We start from the raw sequence: 11,307 nt of genomic DNA on the forward strand, positions 1-11,307 counted from the left end.
CACAGGATATCCATCCACTTCTACCCCCTCCCTTCACATCTATCTCCCTTTCACCAGCCCTCCATCTAATAACTTAGATATGAAGCTTCCATGGCTTCTGTGATTTCAAACACATCAGCTGATGGTAGTTCCTTATGTTGGGATCAGTGTCTCTGAAGTTTAGTCTCAATATTTATTGGTCAAAGGTGATGAATCCTGTAGAATTGCTGTGTAGATAGGTTTTTCTTGGCCCGAGGGCAGCCCTCGGGCCGGAACGGATGTCGTGGGCTTTTGGCATCTCCGATTACCTGAGAAAATAGGGTGGGTTTGCGGGGTCTGCTAGCTGTCCTGTGAGGTGCCCAACTTCAGCTAGTCAGAGCGGAGCCTCTGTTTTGACCTTTCTGGCAGAACGGATGTCGCGGGCTTTTGGTGTTCTGAAAAATTCAATTGCCACCAAGTCAGAATTAATTCCTGGCTGACCCCCTAACAAGTTTTGGGAGGCTATAAATTGCACAGGAGGAGATTTCTTTTCTTTTTGTTGCAAAACAACTCATGCTTTGAACCATGTACTTTTGCTTGGCAGCACAATTCTCTAAGTCATTACAGTTCCCTAGAAGTTTTAATAGGGACTAGCAAACAATGCTGAATGCATTTTCATCAGAGGATTTAGTTGTACTTTGAAATTAGTTTAAGAAAACCTGCAATATCTTGGATAGTTTGATTCAATGACTTATTTTTCCCATTCTAATAATTTTCTATTTTTATTTTTTATGGTGATCTGAATAAATGTTTACAAAACAGATGCCTTTGAATTGCAGTGCTTGTGAAAAGTATTTTAAATAACACAGACTGCCAAAAGAACAAACAGATGTATCTTAGAGGAAACTTAACCAGAGTGGTGATAGAGGCATGGATATGAAACTTCTCACATACTTTGGGCGTGTTCTCAGGAGAAGCCATTCTCTGAAAAAGGACATCATGCTGGCAAAGGTAGAGGATCAGAGAAAGAGAGGAACACACTCAAAAAGATGTGGCAACAACAGTGCCTGCAACAGTGGGCTTTAAACAAGATGGGGACCATGACAATGGTGCAGGATAGGTCAAGGTGCAGATCCAGGGATATTAGGCCTTAGAGTTGACTCAGTGGCACCTATTAACAACAACAACCAATTTTCATTCATCCATTCAAACATACTGCTTTATAACATTAATTATAATACCCACAATGTAATTACACTTTCCTTACTTCTCATTTCTTTTAATCCTTTTATCCTACCCCTTCCTGTCTTCCAGGCTTTATACAAGGGCAAATGCTGCTCTTTCGACATTTTGTGGTAATTCTAAGTGGGAAATGGCCTCTCTGGTGTTATGCTTCACCTTATTGTTGTTGTTACTGTCCATCAAGTTGACTGAGACTCAAAGTAACCCTGTAAACAATGGATGTGAAAACTGCCCTTTCCTGTGCCATCCTTATCTCCTATCACCCATTGCTACAGTCACTTTGCCAATTTCATCTTGTTGAGGGTCTTCCTCTCATGCTGCCCCTCCACCTTTCCAGCCATTATGTCTTCCTTAAAGGACCAATCCCTCCTAACAATTTGCTCAAAGTATGTGAGAGGAACTCTCCCAGTCCTTGCTTCCATGTCGCGCTCTGGTTTCACTTTCTCCAGGACAGACCTGTTTATTCTCTTGGCAGTTCATGGGATATTCAATACTCTTCTTCAACTGACACTTAAGCCATAGGTTAAAAGTTAGAAGAATTTTTAACTGCTATAGTTTTGAGGTTTCTATAAGTCTCTGTTGGACCAAAAAGGCTGGGATTTTTTCTGTATTTTCGTTTGCCCCACATTTCCCCCTTACTGTATCCAACATCTCCTATTGTAATCTCTTTTAGAGGGATCAGTGGTGGTAGCCCAGCATTATCTAGTTCTTATCCACCTCAGTCAGGGAAGTTCATATGATCTGTTAGCTCTTAAACTAATTCTTTCAATATGTCTTTGCTTTTTTTTTCTTTTTCTTTGTTACAGACAGGCAGAAACCAATAGTTGCTCCTTAAGTGCCTACTCATAAGCTTTTAAGACCTTCATTGTTAGGTGCCACCAAGTTGAGTACAACTCATAGCAACCCTGTAAACCGCCAACCTGAACCCTTCCCTATCCTGTGCCGTTCTCATCATCTCTGACACACTCGAGCCCGTTGCTGAAGTCTCTGTGTCAGTCCATCTTGTTGGGGGGTCTTCCTCTCCTTCACTGGCCCTCCATCTTTCCAAGCATAATGTTCCTTTTCAACTAATAGTCTCACCTAGCTATACATCCAAAGTAGAAAAGATGAAACTTTGACATCTTTGACTCCAAGGAGCACTCTGACTACACTTTTTCAAAGACATCTGTTTGCTTTTTTGGCAACCTGTGGGATATTCCGTAATCTCCAATACTACAACTCAAAGGCACCAATTATCCTTCTGTCATACTTATTCATTGTCCAGATCTCTGATGGAAAGCAGGGAATTGAAAAGATCAGAGCCTGAATCAGATGCACCTCAGTCTTCAAATTGACATTGTTGTCCTTTATCATTTTGGAGAGGTCCCTGAGAATGGACTTGCATAATGCAATAATAGTCATCTGGTTTTTTTACTTTAGGTACCAGAGGAATTGATTGTTGATTCAAGCACATTATTGACTGCTTCAATCCTTTCTCCAACTATCATAATGTTAACTGTTGGTCCTGCAGAGAGAACCTTTCTTTTCTTGATGTTAATGTAATTCATAGCAAACACTTGATCTTCTGCAGCAAGTGCTTTATATCCTACTTGCTTTCAGCATGCACAGTTGTGTCATCTGCGTAAAACATTATTGATGAGTCTTCCGACAATCCTTATGTCATATTCTTTTCTTATAGAGTCATTACTAATCACTTAAAGTAGGATGAAAATAGTGTCTGTGGACTATGTTATGTCAGCGCACCTTTGATGTCTCCCATGATTATGGTCCCAAAGACCAGAACCAGCAACTCTTTCCCTCTGGGTGTTAGATTCTAGTTAAGAAGGTTACAAAACATTTCCCTCTGTTGACACTGCTCTATACATGGATTAATTTTAAGCAAATACCAATATGAATGTAGAAACATTTGACAGTATATATAAGGAGCTCTGGTGGCTTATTGTTATTTGCCATCAAGTCTTCTGTGACTCACAGCAACCCTGTGTACAATAACTGAACCCTGCTCTATCCTGAGCCAATCTCACTGTCTCCAGCACACTTATCCTCATTTCCCCTCTCACTGTGTCAGTTTATCTCATCCAAAGTCTTTCTCTCCTGTGCTGTCACTCCATTCTTCCAAGCATCCTTCCTGGCAATAGTTGCACTGCCAACATGTAAGTGATTGGAATCTACAGGATGCTCTGAGAGAGAAAGATGAGCAATTTATTGCCTCTGAAAACTTGCTGGAGGGTCAGCTACAGGTCAGTTCCTACTTGATTGTACTCAGTGTGTGTGTGTGTGTGTGTTTTGGCATGGTAATGGCAGCTATGGACTCAAGTGTGTCAGGGATAATGAGGATGACACAAGATGGAACAGTCTTCTGATCTATGTTCATAGGGTTGCTATGAGTCATACTCATTTTTGTGATACCTAACAGCAACAACAACATATCTAAGTATATGTATTTGTAGATAAAAATGTGATAAAAATGTATCTAAATGTCATTTTTAACAATCCATGTCTGTTCACCTTGCCTGTCTGTTTATATATCGCTGTTGACTGTTATTTCTTGTGTTTCTTTTTCTTTAATGTTACTGTGCTGGTCATCACTTCACTGAATAGTGCCTTCCTTTCACCCATCTTGATTGATTATTAACAGACTATTATAAAAAAAATGTAAGTTGATTACATTTACTGACTTTGTCTTTTTGGGTTACAAACAACCAAAATAAATATAGGCTTAATGTGTTTCCAGTGATAGCTATTCCTGCATCCAAGGACTAGTAGTATCAGTTATTTTGGGTGGGGTTGGTTTTTTTGCTCCAAGTCTTTTATTTTAAGAGACCACTTTTTTCTTATTCTGTAGTAAGTTTTACAGATGCCCACCCACTCTCTTAGGTTTCTGTGTCCTTTTTTTGTATATTAAAGTTATGACAATCTTTCCTCTCAATCTTTAATTACATTCTAGTCATTTTATGTGAGATCATAGAGCTTTCTCATGTAGAAAAAACCAGTCTAGGCTCTTACACTCCACATGCTAGCTTTGGAATACAATTTTAGTATGAAATACTGATAAATGTGTAATTCTATGATGTGGGCAGAGAGCTGTCAGTAAGCATGGTGGTTGTGGTCAGTGAATCACTGTTATATTTCTGCCATTGTTGAATCCATTTCAATATCTGATATACATTATCCTCTAGATCTGGTTTATTGCTAGCCAGCTGGTGTACTATTTCTTCTTGTAGGATGCTATGGCTTCTCCATAAAGAATCTAGAAAATTTCACAATGAATATTATCTTGAAGTTTCTTTTCATTATAATCCCTTGTTTCAAGTCTTTTGTACAGTATATGACTATCTGTTCTCAGCACAAAACTATATGAAACTAGTGTTCAGGAAAGAAATCACAACCATGGTAATCAACAATAACTCTTCCTTCTTTAATTTGGTTTTCTAACTCATACTCTACTTTAACTTCACCTAAAATGGGACAGTCATATTCTTCATCATATCCATCACATAACTGCCCTTCTTTAGCAAAATTACCCACATTTATGTATTTTAGTCCCAATCTTGATGCAAGCTCTTTGCCTACTGTAGTTTTTCCAACCCCAGTCCCTGGTATACCAGTAAGCAAGATGTTCACCTGCAACATGGTCCCCACCAGAATGGTTCCTAGTGCTTCGACTCTTAGTATCAGTTGTGCAAGTTGTTGGTAATACAGTGGTAGGTAAAACAAATGAATTTTCTCCCTACTTTCTCTCAGTAAATATTATGTATGTGACCATTTATAAAATACATATTCTGCATGCAGTTGGTGTGCCCATATTTGGTGGGGTTTGTTTTTTTTGTTTATTTTTTAGTGTGAGCACTTTTTTATTCTATGCAAAACAGAGAAGAATGGGTTTCTGAGGAGCACCCAGGGCTGGCCAGGACATCTTAAGAAACGTAGACAAGGCTTCTGAAGCGTGTGTGTGTGCCTTTGGCTAACAGATCTGCCCATATACTTAATATATGTGGAAGGAATCTGCGTGCCCATATTTGTATATCTCAGTGGGTTTAAACTTTAAATATCTTCCCCAAAATGATAATATTTTAGTATTTTCAGTTAAATTAATATTTAAGATGGTTGCTTTGTTTCACATTTAACTGATCCTTGTTGTTGTTAGGTGCCATCGAGTCAAGTACAACTCATAGCAACCCTATGAATAACAGATCTTTACCCTGTCCCAGCGTATGCCATTCTCACAATCTCTGATACACTCAACTGCATTGCTGCAATCATTGTGTCAGTCCTTCTGTGTGAGGGTCGTCTTTGCCATCCTTCCACCTTTCCAAGCATGTTGTCCTCCAAGGAGTAACCTCTCCAGGAACATGTCAGAAGTATGTGAGATGAAGCTTCACTGTCCTTGCTTCCAACAAGCACTCTGACTGTCCCTTCTCCAAGACATATCTGTTCGTTCTCTTAGCTGTTCATGGGATATTCCATACTCTTCTCCATCATCACAGTTTAAAGACATCTGTTTTTCTATCATCCTTACATGTCCCGCTTTCAGCAGCATAAAAATGGTTGAAAAAGACTAGAACACTTAATTGTGCTCATGCAAAATTGTTTTTAAGGGATGACATGACTGGTCAACTATGATTCAAAGAAACTTTGTCTGTGTACAGCAAATTGAAGCCTTATCAGATCCATCTTTACATTTTTCTTTCTGCTCAGTCAAGCCCACTGGTTGCAGTCACTGTATTTGTGGATCTGATTGAGATTCTTCCTCTGCTCCTCTGTCTTTCCAAGTGTGATGTCCTTTTCAAGGCACAGATCTCTCTTGACAACATGTGCAAAGTAACATCTTTATACAAATATTTCCATTTAATGGAATAATTATTAAGTTGCCCATAACTATTATGTTGCCCATTTTCTCAAATGCCTAATGGTTTAGATAACTGATTGTATTTATCTTCATTGAGGACTTGTTAATGGTACAGTTGTTGCTTCAGAAAAGCACTAGTTTAGGGGTTTTTTGTGTGTTTTTAAAATTTTTAAATTTTATACTGGTTTAATTATAGAGATTGTCTACATTGTTTTTCAGTTTAGACTTTTATATAAAATACTAGAGAAATATAAAATATTATGCGAAAATTTTGGCTTTTTTCAGTTTTATATTTCAAGGTTTTTGTATTCTCTTAAAGACCAAGATTATGTTAAATTATAAGGATAGTGTAAATTACATATTACTGTGTGTTTTCATGTAAAAAGTTGAAACTGTAAGTTAAATTTTGGGGCAATTATTTACTTTACAGAAAGTCTGGTATTTACAAGTGAAATAATTCAATTTACCAAAATGTTATTTACACAAACATTTTAGGAAGTCAATTACACAAGATTGAGGTTCATCTGAGGTTGTAAAAACATATTATTGAATAGTGTAATTTCTCATTGCTGCATAAAATGTTCTACTGACAGTTCACAAAATTAGTAAATATCCTAAGAAGTTGTAATAAGTGGAAAATGAATAGTTCTTTTCCATCCCTTTTTCTAATCTGAGTTTTAAAATTCTAAGAAATTTGGTACTAAAATAATCCTTAAAAGGAGAGAATTCATATGTACAGATTTTATTACTTGCATGGCTTTGTGAAAATCAGGTACAAGACACTTTGTAGAATATTTTGCCCATATTAAAAATATGACTTCAGTTATTCAAGTTTTTTTATATACTTAAAACCAAAGGTATAAATTGGCCAGTTAACTAGTTTAGAAAAAAGTATGTGAATGTGTGCATGAGAGAGTTCTAAAGTTTGTTTAAGCCATCACTGAATAATGGGTAATCAGTATTCCTAAAATCTTCTCTAAATGATCTTTAAGATCATCTTTTATTAGACTTTCTATTAATTTGGTATACTGAATGACAATGATTTAGGGATTTTGTTAATATCTTTTGATAAAAAAATAAATAATACTTATATAAATATGTTTCTGAACATCTTATAGTTTGGTGGAAATGTAAATAATACTGTAACTGGTGGCCTAGTGGTAAGAAATTGCTGCAGTTCCCAATGGTTTATCCCACTCAGTGGGAGAAGGACAGGCACTCACCTCTCGTGTGATTTACTGCCTGTGAAAACCCACTGGAGGGTTAATTATGGGTTGATTCTGATTCCATGGCACACAGCAATACCAGCCTTGTAATCTTACTTACTTCTTGGAAATATGCCTTAAAATCCATTCACTAATTATTTACTTCAGGTTAGAAAAGACAGATTAGTCAGTTTGAATACAAATTCCTTTTCAGAATAGTCTAGCATTGTTTAGAATGATATTTTGTTTTTAACAAACATGATAATTTTCTTTACTGAAATTTACTTTGTTATATTTTATTAGAAGATTATGTTGATGGTTAAGGTAGAAGTTGAAACAAGTCTTGAAAATTTTCCTTTTAATGTTTCAACTTTCAAAACTCATTGCAGTCAATTTTGAAGAGACTTATTTATAGCTGACCTTCCAGTGGATTTTCAGAGGCTGTAAATCACATGGGAGGAGATTGCCTGTCTTTCTCCAGAGGAGCCACTAGAGGATTACAACCACCAGACAGGCACTGCCTTTAAGTTAGCCCCACAGCTCCCTATTTACTACGTCACTTAGGTGGCTATATTCATAGGCACTACTCCAATACAACAAAGCAAAATTGTGGAAGTTTGCAAAGAAAAATATTTTAAGCATCATTGTAACTGTTTTAAAATGTTATTCCTCATATATTTTACCTTCTTGCAACCCTGATTATTATCTAGATTAAAAAAATTAAAAGAAACTAAATCTATGCACGACAGAGTAAAGTTCTCATTATTGCTTAGTTGAAACCCTTCAGGGGATTTCTGAGGAAATGACCTGTCTTTCTCCTGAAGAGCTGCTGTTGAATTTGAACTCTCAGTAAAGCACGACCTTTGAGTTAGCATCACAGTTGTGCAGACTGTACCACCAAGTGTCCTCATATTCCCTTAGTAGGAATATTTGATATCTACTTTACATGCTATTGGAAACTGGCCCTTCTGTATTTTATTATTCTTTACATAATCCAACTTCCCCATGATTTGTTCAGCATGTTGTTGTTATGTGCCATCGAGTCACCTGTAACTCATAGTGACCATATGTACAACAGCCCTAAACCCTGCTCTATCCTGTTGCAATCTTATTTTCTAATACACCTACCCACATTACCCTACTCACTGAATCAATCCATCTCATCAAGGATCTTCTCTTGCTCTTTCCCTCCACCCTCGCAAGCATGACATCACTCTCCAAGGACTGATCCCGCCTTGCATCATGTCCGAAGTATGTCAGATGAAGCTTCAGAATCCTTGCCTCCAAGGAGCAGCCTGGCTTCACCCTCTCCAAGATGAACTTTTTTGTTCTCCCAGCATTCCATGGTATATTCAGTACTCTTCTTCAGCAACACAGCTCAAAGGCGTCAGTTCTCCATCTATCATCACTAGTCATTGTCCAGGTTTCTGATGCATAACAAGTAATTGCAAAGACCATGGCTTGTATCAGGCACACTTTACTCTCCAGACTGACATTGTTGGTCTTCAGTACTTTGGAGAGGTCTCTGAGAGACTTTCCCAGTGCAATTTGTCCTTTAATTTCCTGGCTGCTGGTACCAAGAGTGTTGATGGTAGAGCCAAGCAAACTGAAGTTGTCAACAATCTCAATCTCTTCATCCATCATGATCCTACCAATTGATCCACTGGTGAGAATCTTTGTTTCCTTGATGTTGAGCTTCAATCTGTATTGAAGGCCGCAGTCCTTGACCTTCTGCAGCAAGTGCTTCAAGTCCTCCTTGGTTTCAGCAAGCAGGGTTGTATCATCTGCATGATTCACGTTGTTGATGAGTCTTCCTCCAATCCTGGTGCCACATTTCTCCTCCCAGTCTCCCAGATAATCTGTTCTGCATATAGATTTAAAAGATACGGAGATAGGACACATCCTTGGTGCATACCCTTTCCAATTTTAAACCATACATTATTTCCTTGCTATGTTCTGATGACTGCATCCTGGTCCAACTGTAGGTTTTGCATAAGTACAATCAAGTGTTCTGGGATTCCCATTCTTCTCAGAGTCAGTCACAGTTTGCTGTGATCTACACAGTCAAATGCCTTTGTATAGTCAATTAAACATAAATAAACTCTGTTACTCTCTGCTTTCTGCCAAGATCCGTCTGACATTAGCTATAAAATCCCTAGTACCATGGCCTCTTCTAAACCCAGCCTGCACTTCAGGCAATTAATATGTTGATGTGCTGTCCCAGTCGTTTTTGGATAATCTTTAGCAGAATCTTGCTTGCATGTGATATCAGTGATATTGTTCAATAATTTCTGCATTCTTTTGGGTCACTTTTCATTGGAATGGGAACAAATATAGATCTCTCCCAGTCAGTAGGCCAGGTGGTTGGCACAACTTGGTGAGCACATCCAGGGCAGTGTCTTTTTGTTGAAATATGTCAGTTGGTATGCTGTTAATTCTTGGGGCCTTGTTTTTTGCCACTTTTTTTCAGAGCAGTTTTCACTTCTTCCTTCATCACCACAGGCTCTTGCTCATGCATTGTTTCTTGAAATTCTTCTGTGTCTGCCAATTCCTTTTGGTACAGTGATTCTGTATACTCTTTACGTCTTCTTTTAATGCTTCCTGGATCATTTAATATTCTTCCCAAAGTATCCTTAAGTATTGCAACTTGAGGCTTGAAATTATCCTTTAGTTTCTTAAGCTTAAGAAATGTGGAGAGAGTCTGGCCCTTTTGATTTTCTGACTCCAACTCCTTGCACATTTCATTATAATACTATGTCTTCCCACACTGCCCTTGAGAATCTTCTGTTCAACTCCTTAACATCTTGATTTCTTCCCTTTTCTTTTGGCTTCCTAGTGCTCTGGTGCAATATTCAGTTTTTTCTGACATCCATCTTGATCTTTTCCTTCTCCTCTGTCTTTGCAATGACTTTATGCATTCTTCCTGGATGATATTCTTGATATCTTCCCACAGCTCATCTGCTCTTAGCTGCTTAGTGTTCAAGGCCTCAAACCTGTTCCTGAGATGGTTTTGAAATTTAGGCAGGATAGCTTCAAGGTCAAATTTTGGTTCCCATGGACTTTATTTAATTTTCTTCAGCTTCAGCTTGATCATGCATATGAGTAATTGGGTGGTCTGTTCTACAATCAGTACCTGGCCTAGTTTTCACTGCTGATATTGAGCTTCTCCAGCGATTCCTTCCAAAGATATATGATCATTCTGATTCCCCATCAGGTGAAATCCATGTGTATACTCACAACATTGTATTTCAAGATCTAGAAATAGTCTTTTTAACTATGAAAGCAACCTGATTTTTCCTTCCCTTTTCTTCTCCAGTATAGTAGATCATATGATCATCATCTGATTCAAAGTGTCCCATGCCAGTCCATGTCATTTCACCAATACCTAGTATGTCAATATTTATGCATTCCATTTCTTTCTTAACTATATCCAGTTTTCCTACATTCATGGTTCTCACATTCCATGTTCCTTTCATTAGTGTCTGCTTACATACTTGAGGGCTCAGCCTCAGTTGTCACATCTGCCAGTTTGAGTGTGCTGTGTTGTACATAGGGTTTTCAAAGTCCTGCTGTTTCAAAAGTGGATGGCCAAACCTTCTTCCTAGTTTGTCTTCATTTAAATGCTCAGATTTAGAACATTATCTGACAGACAAGCATTTTACAAAAAAGAGCAGATTAAAGATATTTCCCAATTGTAGAAATAACCGATAGATTCAGTGTTGTCCTCACCCTTGGCATGTGAAACTTGGCCCACTCCTATCCCTGCTCCACTAGTATTCTCTTCTACTCCCACCTACTCCATTCAACACCTATCTCCCCTATCCAGCCCTTGATATGGTGGCTTATATGTCAATTTTTCTAGGTTTCTTTGATTACGAACACCTCAATCTGCTGCCAGTTTCTTCTGCTGCAGGCAGTATCTCTCTCTTTTTTTTAATTATTATTAAATTTTATTAGTTTTAATGAACATTTACAGAGATTTTGGGTTCTCATTCATTCATTGTTGCACTGTTTTCTCTACCCTCCTCCCCAGTTCGTTCATCTTCCCCCCCC

The 11,307-nt window shown here is 37.9% G+C and overlaps 1 protein-coding gene and 1 pseudogene across 1 annotated transcript in view; one reads left to right on the forward strand and one right to left on the reverse strand.

Moving 5' to 3' along the window:
- GLCCI1 (glucocorticoid induced transcript 1) overlaps window positions 1–11,307 on the forward strand; it is a 149,823-nt gene that overhangs the window by 18,371 nt on the left and 120,145 nt on the right. The window lies entirely within an intron of this gene.
- On the reverse strand, window positions 4,266–4,833 carry LOC102868165 (annotated as a pseudogene).

This window comes from Elephantulus edwardii, unplaced genomic scaffold (assembly GCF_000299155.1).
Source record: "Elephantulus edwardii isolate Elephantulus edwardi_28Jun2011 unplaced genomic scaffold, EleEdw1.0 scaffold00007, whole genome shotgun sequence".
NCBI classification, from domain to species: domain Eukaryota; kingdom Metazoa; phylum Chordata; class Mammalia; order Macroscelidea; family Macroscelididae; genus Elephantulus; species Elephantulus edwardii.